The sequence below is a fragment of the Lampetra planeri genome, unplaced genomic scaffold, assembly GCF_965212315.1.
Source record: "Lampetra planeri unplaced genomic scaffold, kcLamPlan1.2.h2 scaffold_437, whole genome shotgun sequence".
Lineage (NCBI taxonomy): Eukaryota > Metazoa > Chordata > Hyperoartia > Petromyzontiformes > Petromyzontidae > Lampetra > Lampetra planeri.
Genome location: NW_027615260.1, coordinates 10,001 through 18,460, shown reverse-complemented (window position 1 = coordinate 18,460; position 8,460 = coordinate 10,001). Strand labels below are relative to the sequence as shown.

General features: G+C 49.4%; 1 long non-coding RNA gene across 1 annotated transcript; it reads right to left on the bottom strand.

The window, feature by feature from the left end:
- Positions 1-214: 214 nt before the first annotated feature.
- LOC144741147 (uncharacterized) lies at positions 215-813 on the bottom strand. Its single transcript, XR_013589889.1, has 2 exons — positions 756-813; positions 215-451 (listed from the first exon to the last, which is right to left on the bottom strand). It is a non-coding gene; the product is annotated as an uncharacterized LOC144741147 (long non-coding RNA).
- Positions 814-8,460: the final 7,647 nt, after the last annotated feature.

Here is an 8,460-nt window from a genome sequence, read left to right as displayed (position 1 = left end):
GCGGTGTCTCTTGCCTTGTGTCTCAGTGTCCCCACGGTGTCTCCACCTCTCCACTGTCCCCGTGGTTGTCTCCACCACGTCTCGTGTCTCACTGTCCCCGTGTCTCAGTGTCCCCGCGGTGTCTCCACTACGTGTCTCACTGTCCCCGTCTCTCACAGTCCTCGTGTCTCACAGTCCCCGTGTCTCACTGTCCCCGCGGTGTCTCCACCACGTCTTGTCTCAGTGTCCCCGTGTCTCTTGCCTTGTGTCTCAGTGTCCCCTGCCTCGTGTCTCAGTGTCCCCGCGGTGTCTCCACCGTGTCTCCACTACGTGTCTCACTGTCCCCGTGTCTCAGTGTCCCCACGGTGTCCCCACCGTGTCTCCACTACGTGTCTCAGTGTTCCCTGCCTCTTGTCTCACTGTCCCCGTGTCTCACAGTCCCCGTGTCTCAGTGTCCCCGCGGTGTCTCCACCTCTCGTCTGTCCCCGTGTCTCACTGTCCCCACCGTGTCTCCACTACGTGTCTCAGTGTCCCCGCGGTGTCTCCACCTCTCGTCTGTCCCCGTGTCTCACTGTCCCCACCGTGTCTCCACTACGTGTCTCAGTGTCCCCGCGGTGTCTCCACCTCTCGTCTGTCCCCGTGTCTCACTGTCCCCACCGTGTCTCCACTACGTGTCTCAGTGTCCCCGCGGTGTCTCCACCTCTCGTCTGTCCCCGTGTCTCACTGTCCCCACCGTGTCTCCACTACGTGTCTCAGTGTCCCCGCGGTGTCTCCACCGGGCCCCAAGGCCCGGCCTGAGACGCAAGCGGCGGAGCGAGCGGCGGCAGCGGCGGCGGCGGCTCTGGGAGACCACGGGGGTGGTGGAGGGGGGTGGAGGGGTGGGGGGGTGGAGAGGGGGGTGGAGGGGGGTGGAGGGGTGGGGGTAGAGGGGTGGAGGGGGGTGGGGGTGGAGGGGGGTGAAGGGTGGGGGGTGGAGGGGGGGTGAGCAGGGGGGGAGGGGGGTGCAGCACGATGCTGTACAGGCTGTGTGTGTGTGCAGGAGGTGTGTGTGTGTGTACTGCACTGTGTGTGTACTGCACTGTGTGTACTGCACTGTGTGTGTGTGCAGGAGGTGTGTGTGTGTGTACTGCACTGTGTGTGTACTGCACTGTGTGTGTACTGCACTGTGTGTGTGTGCAGGAGGTGTGTGTGTGTGTACTGCACTGTGTGTGTACTGCACTGTGTGTGTACTGCACTGTGTGTGTGTGCAGGAGGTGTGTGTGTGTGTACTGCACTGTGTGTGTGCAGGAGGTGTGTGTGTACTGCACTGTGTGTGTGTGCAGGAGGTGTGTGTGTGTGTACTGCACTGTGTGTGTACTGCACTGTGTGTGTGTGCAGGAGGTGTGTGTGTGTGTACTGCACTGTGTGTGTGCACTGTGTGTGTGTACTGTGTGTGTGTGTGTACTGCACTGTGTGTGTGCAGGAGGTGTGTGTGTACTGCACTGTGTGTGTGTGCAGGAGGTGTGTGTGTGTGTACTGCACTGTGTGTGTACTGCACTGTGTGTGTGTGCAGGAGGTGTGTGTGTGTACTGCACTGTGTGTGTGCACTGTGTGTGTGTACTGTGTGTGTGTGTACTGCACTGTGTGTGTGCAGGAGGTGTGTGTGTACTGCACTGTGTGTGTGTGCAGGAGGTGTGTGTGTGTGTACTGCACTGTGTGTGTGCAGGAGGTGTGTGTGTGTGTACTGCACTGTGTGTGTGCACTGTGTGTGTGTACTGTGTGTGTGTACTGCACTGTGTGTGTGCAGGAGGTGTGTGTGTGTGTACTGCACTGTGTGTGTACTGCACTGTGTGTGTGTGTACTGCACTGTGTGTGTGTGTACTACACTGTGTGTGTGCACTGTGTGTGTGTACTGTGTGTGTGTGTGTACTGCACTGTGTGTGTGCAGGAGGTGTGTGTGTACTGCACTGTGTGTGTGTGCAGGAGGTGTGTGTGTGTGTACTGCACTGTGTGTGTACTGCACTGTGTGTGTGTGTACTGCACTGTGTGTGTGCAGGAGGTGTGTGTGTACTGCACTGTGTGTGTGTGCAGGAGGTGTGTGTGTGTGTGTACTGCACTGTGTGTGTACTGCACTGTGTGTGTACTGCACTGTGTGTGTCCTGCACTGTGTGTGTGTACTGCACTGTGTGTGTGTGCAGGAGGTGTGTGTGTACTGTGTGTGTGTGTACTGCACTGTGTGTGTACTGCACTGTGTGTGTGTGTACTGCACTGTGTGTACTGCACTGTGTGTGTACTGCACTGTGTGTGTGTACTGTGTGTGTACTGCACTGTGTGTGTGTACTGCACTGTGTGTGTGTGTACTGCACTGTGTGTACTGCACTGTGTGTGTACTGCACTGTGTGTGTGTACTGTACTGTGTGTGTACTGCACTGTGTGTGTGTACTGTACTGTGTGTGTGTACTGCACTGTGTGTGTGTGTACTGCACTGTGTGTGTGTACTGCACTGTGTGTGTGTACTGCACTGTGTGTGTACTGCACTGTGTGTGTACTGCACTGTGTGTGTGTGTACTGCACTGTCTGTGTGTACTGTGTGTGTGTGTACTGCACTGTGTGTGTACTGCACTGTGTGTGTGTACTGCACTGTGTGTGTGTACTGTGTGTGTGTGTACTGCACTGTGTGTGTGTACTGCACTGTGTGTGTACTGCACAGTGTGTGTGTACTGCACTGTGTGTGTGTACTGTGTGTGTGTGTACTGCACTGTGTGTGTGTACTGTGTGTGTGTGTACTGCACTGTGTGTGTACTGCACTGTGTGTGTGTGTACTGCACTGTGTGTGTACTGTGTGTGTGTGTACTGCACTGTGTGTGTACTGCACTGTGTGTGTGTGTACTGCACTGTGTGTGTGTACTGTGTGTGTGTGTACTGCACTGTGTGTGTGTACTGCACTGTGTGTGTACTGCACAGTGTGTGTGTACTGCACTGTGTGTGTGTACTGTGTGTGTGTGTACTGCACTGTGTGTGTGTACTGTGTGTGTGTGTACTGCACTGTGTGTGTACTGCACTGTGTGTGTGTGTACTGCACTGTGTGTGTACTGTGTGTGTGTGTACTGCACTGTGTGTGTACTGCACTGTGTGTGTGTGTACTGCACTGTGTGTGTACTGCACTATGTGTGTGTGTGCAGGAGGTGTGTGTGTGTACTGCACTGTGTGTGTGTGCAGGAGGTGTGTGTGTGTGTACTGCACTGTGTGTGTGTGCAGGAGGTGTGTGTGTGTGTACTGCACTGTGTGTGTGCAGGAAGTGTGTGTGTGTGTACTGCACTGTGTGTGTGTGCAGGAGGTGTGTGTGTGTGTACTGCACTGTGTGTGTGTGCAGGAGGTGTGTGTGTGTGTACTGCACTGTGTGTGTGTACTGCACTGTGTGTGTGTGTGTACTGCACTGTGTGTGTGTACTGTGTGTGTACTGCACTGTGTGTGTGTACTGCACTGTGTGTGTACTGCACTGTGTGTGTGTACTGCACTGTGTGTGTGTACTGCACTGTGTGTGTGTGTACTGCACTGTGTGTGTACTGCACTGTGTGTGTGTACTGCACTGTGTGTGTGTACTGCACTGTGTGTGTGTACTGCACTGTGTGTGTGTGTACTGCACTGTGTGTGTACTCTGTGTGTACTGCACTGTGTGTGTGTGTACTGCACAGTGTGTGTGTACTGCACTGTGTGTGTACTGCACTGTGTGTGTGTGTGTACTGCACTGTGTGTGTGTACTGCACTGTGTGTGTGTACTGCACAGTGTGTGTGTGTGTACTGTGTGTGTACTGCACTGTGTGTGTGTGTACTGCACTGTGTGTGTACTGTGTGTGTACTGCACTGTGTGTGTGTACTGCACTGTGTGTGTGTACTGCACTGTGTGTGTGTACTGCACAGTGTGTGTGTACTACACTGTGTGTGTGTACTGCACTGTGTGTGTGTACTGCACTGTGTGTGTACTGCACTGTGTGTGTGTACTACACTGTGTGTGTATGTACTGCACTGTGTGTGTGTACTGCACTGTGTGTGTGTACTGCACTGTGTGTGTACTGCACTGTGTGTGTGTACTACACTGTGTGTGTATGTACTGCACTGTGTGTGTGTACTGCACTGTGTGTGTTGTGTCCTGTGTGTGTTGTGTCCTGTGTGTGTTGTGTACTGTGTGTATTATGTACATTGTGTACTGTGTGCTGTGTGTGTACTGTGTGTGCCGTGCACTGTGTGTGTTGTGTATTGTGTACTGTGTGTGTACTGTGTGTGTACTGCACTGTGTGTGTTGTGTATTGTGTACTGTGTGTGTACTGTGTGTTGTGTATTGTGTACTGTGTGTGTTATGTACTGTGTGAAAACTCATTTCCTACCTAAAATATTTAAAAATTTCCTAACACATGGGATGGACTTTTCATTAATTTTTTAGAATAATGTCTAATAGTGTATTGTATTACATTGCTGTTTTAAACTTTTTTTTTTTTACCATTTCTTGTTCAATTGTATGTAATGGCAGAGATTAGGGATTCATAAAGTACAACCATAACCACAATCATATCAACATAAATCTACGCATTGATTTACATGAAGACAAGTCCAGATATAGTGGCCAAGGTTTAGCCTTGGCCAAGTGAAAATGTTTAGCAAATTGTTGTTTTTATTTACATAACGTGCAATTATTTTTTTTTATAGCAAAATATTGGGGGGGGGAACATTTTGAGCATATTTGAATATTGGGGGGATGGTCCCCCCAAATATATATTATAATTACGGCCTGGGTATGTATACGTTTAGAATGTGTGAGTGTGTATATGTATGTATATAAGTGTGTTTGTTTAAGTAGCAGTAAAACCTTGGATTGCGAGCATAATTCGTTCCGCAAACGTGTTTGTAATCCAAAGCACTCGTATATCAAAGCACTCGTAAATCAAAGCACTCGTATATCAAAGCACTCGTATATCAAAGCACTCGTAAATCAAAGCACTCGTATATCAAAGCACTCGTATATCAAAGCACTCGTATATCAAAGCACTCGTATATCAAAGCACTCGTGTATCAAAGCACTCGTATATCAAAGCACTCGTGTATCAAAGCACTCGTATATCAAAGCACTCGTGTATCAAAGCACTCGTAAATCAAAGCACTCGTATATCAAAGCACTCGTATATCAAAGCACTCGTATATCAAAGCACTCGTATATCAAAGCACTCGTATATCAAAGCACTCGTATATCAAAGCACTCGTAAATCAAAGCACTCGTATATCAAAGCACTCGTATATCAAAGCACTCGTAAATCAAAGCACTCGTATATCAAAGCACTCGTAAATCAAAGCACTCGTATATCAAAGCACTCGTATATCAACGCACTCGTATATCAAAGCACTCGTATATCAAAGCACTCGTATATCAAAGCACTCGTATATCAAAGCACTCGTAAATCAAAGCACTCGTATATCAAAGCACTCGTAAATCAAAGCACTCGTATATCAAAGCACTCCTATATCAAAGCACTCGTATATCAAAGCACTCGTATATCAAAGCACTCGTATATCAAAGCACTCGTAAATCAAAGCACTCGTATATCAAAGCACTCGTATATCAAAGCACTCGTATATCAAAGCACTCGTATATCAAAGCACTCGTATATCAAAGCACTCGTATATCAAAGCACTCGTATATCAAAGCACTCGTATATCAAAGCACTCGTATATCAAAGCACTCGTATATCAAAGCACTCGTATATCAAAGCACTCGTATATCAAAGCACTCGTAAATCAAAGCACTCGTATATCAAAGCACTCGTATATCAAAGCACTCGTATATCAAAGCACTCGTATATCAAAGCACTCGTATATCAAAGCACTCGTATATCAAAGCACTCGTAAATCAAAGCACTCGTATATCAAAGCACTCGTATATCAAAGCACTCGTATATCAAAGCACTCGTAAATCAAAGCACTCGTATATCAAAGCACTCGTATATCAAAGCACTCGTATATCAAAGCACTCGTAAATCAAAGCACTCGTATATCAAAGCACTCGCATATCAAAGCACTCGTATATCAAAGCACTCGTATATCAAAGCACTCGTATATCAAAGCACTCGTATATCAAAGCACTCGTATATCAAAGCACTCGTAAATCAAAGCACTCGTATATCAAAGCACTCGTATATCAAAGCACTCGTATATCAAAGCACTCGTATATCAAAGCACTCGTAAATCAAAGCACTCGTATATCAAAGCACTCGTATATCAAAGCACTCGTACATCAGTTGTGATCACGTGACGCGTATACACGTACTACTCGTATTGCAAGACCTCGCTCGTTTATCAAATTCATATTCCCGTATTTAGGAAGCTCGTGAAGGACGCTGCTACTGGGTAGTTGGAGGCAGTCGCCCTCCAGCAACAACGGAGGGCAGAGGAGCGACGCTCACAACAATGCGAGCGGAGCGCCGGGCAGATAAAACGCAGCAAGTTGGCACAGTAGGGGGGTACAGGTGGTGGTGCATCTACCAGTCATCTCTGTCAGTCATCCCATGGCACCTGCAGTGTCTGTACCGAGACCTCCTGTCAGCTAACCTTCGACACTTCACGTGGCCTCAAAGTGCACCTAGCCTGGCACAGGCGCCGTGGTGGTGCTCCCACTCAACAATATCTGGACAAAGAGACACGTGGGCAAAATTAGAAATCCGTGGACGCTCCCCACCCAACAACACCTGGGCAATTAGAACAACGTGGCAGCTGATACCCCAACAACACGTGGGCAAAATTAGAAATCCGTGGACGCTCCCCACCCAACATCACCTGGGCAATTAGAACAACGTGGCAGCTGATACCCGAACAACACGTGGGCAAAATTAGAAATCCGTGGACGCATCCCCACCCAACAACACCTGGGCAATTAGAACAACGTGGCAGCTGATACCCGAAAAACACGTGGGCAAAATTAGAAATCCGTGGACGCTCCCCACCCAACAACACCTGGGCAATTAGAACGTGGCAGCTGATACCCGAACAACACGTGGGCAAAATTAGAAATCCGTGGACGCTCCCCACCCAACAATACCTGGACAATTAGAACAACGTGGCAGCTGATACCCGAACAACACGTGGGCAAAATTAGAAATCCGTGGACGCTCCCCACCCAACATCACCTGGGCAATTAGAAATCCGTGGCCGCTCTTACTTTGATATTGGCAAAAAAAAATTAACCCGTAAAAACAAAGTTTTTCACTATAAATCCTTTATATGCGTGGCGGCTAGAGTCCTCTCGTCCTCTGGCTTGAGATGGCTGCCACCTATGGGTCAGATGATTGCCTGCCACCATTAAGAAATTGGTAATTAAATATTTAAAAAAATTCCTAAAAAGTGTAACATTTTGGAAAGAAATTTTCACGAAAATAAATTGTCACGCACAACGAGTCTTGTGTGCAAAACGTCAGCTCGATTTGCACGGTCGTAAGCGCGCAAGCAAGCAAGCAAGTGAACTTAATATAAAGGATTTAAAAAGGTCCCAACCCCTATCACTACCCCAACCCCTATCACTACCCCAACCCCTATCACTACCCCAACCCCTATCACTACCCCAACCCCTATCACCACCCCAACCCCTATCACTACCCCAACCCCTATCACTACTCCAACCCCTATCACTACCCCTATCACTACCCCAACTCCTATCACTACCCCAACCCCTATCACCACCCCAACCCCTATCACTACACCAACCCCTATTACTACCCAACCGCTATCACTACCCCAACCCCTATCACTACCCCAACCTCCATCACTACCCCTACCACTACCCCAACCCCTATCACTACCCCAACCCCTATCACTACCCCAACCCCTATCACTACCCCAACCTCCATCACTACCCCCTACCACTACCCCAACCCCTATCACTACCCCAACCCCTACCACTACCCCAACCCCTATCACTACCCCAACCGCTATCACTACCCCAACCCCTATCACTACCACAACCTCCATCACTACCCCAACCCCTATCACTACCCCAACCCCTACCACTACCCCAACCCCTATCACTACCCCAACCCCTATCACTACCCCAACCCCTATCACTACCCCAACCCCTACCACTACCCCAACCCCTATCACTACCCCAACCGCTATCACTACCCCAACCCCTATCACTACCCCAACCCCCATCACTACCCCAACCCCTATCACTACCCCAACCCCTATCACTACCCAACCCCTATCACTACCCCAACCCCTATCACTACCCCAACCCCTATCACTACCCCAACCCCTATCACTACCCCAACCGCTATCACTACCCCAACCCCTATCACTACCCCAACCCCCATCACTACCCCAACCCCTATCACTACCCCAACCCCTATCACTACCCCAACCCCTATCACTACCCCAACCCCTATCACTACCCCAACCCCTATCACTACCCCAACCCCTATCACTACCCCAACCCTACCACTACCCCAACCCCTATCACTACCC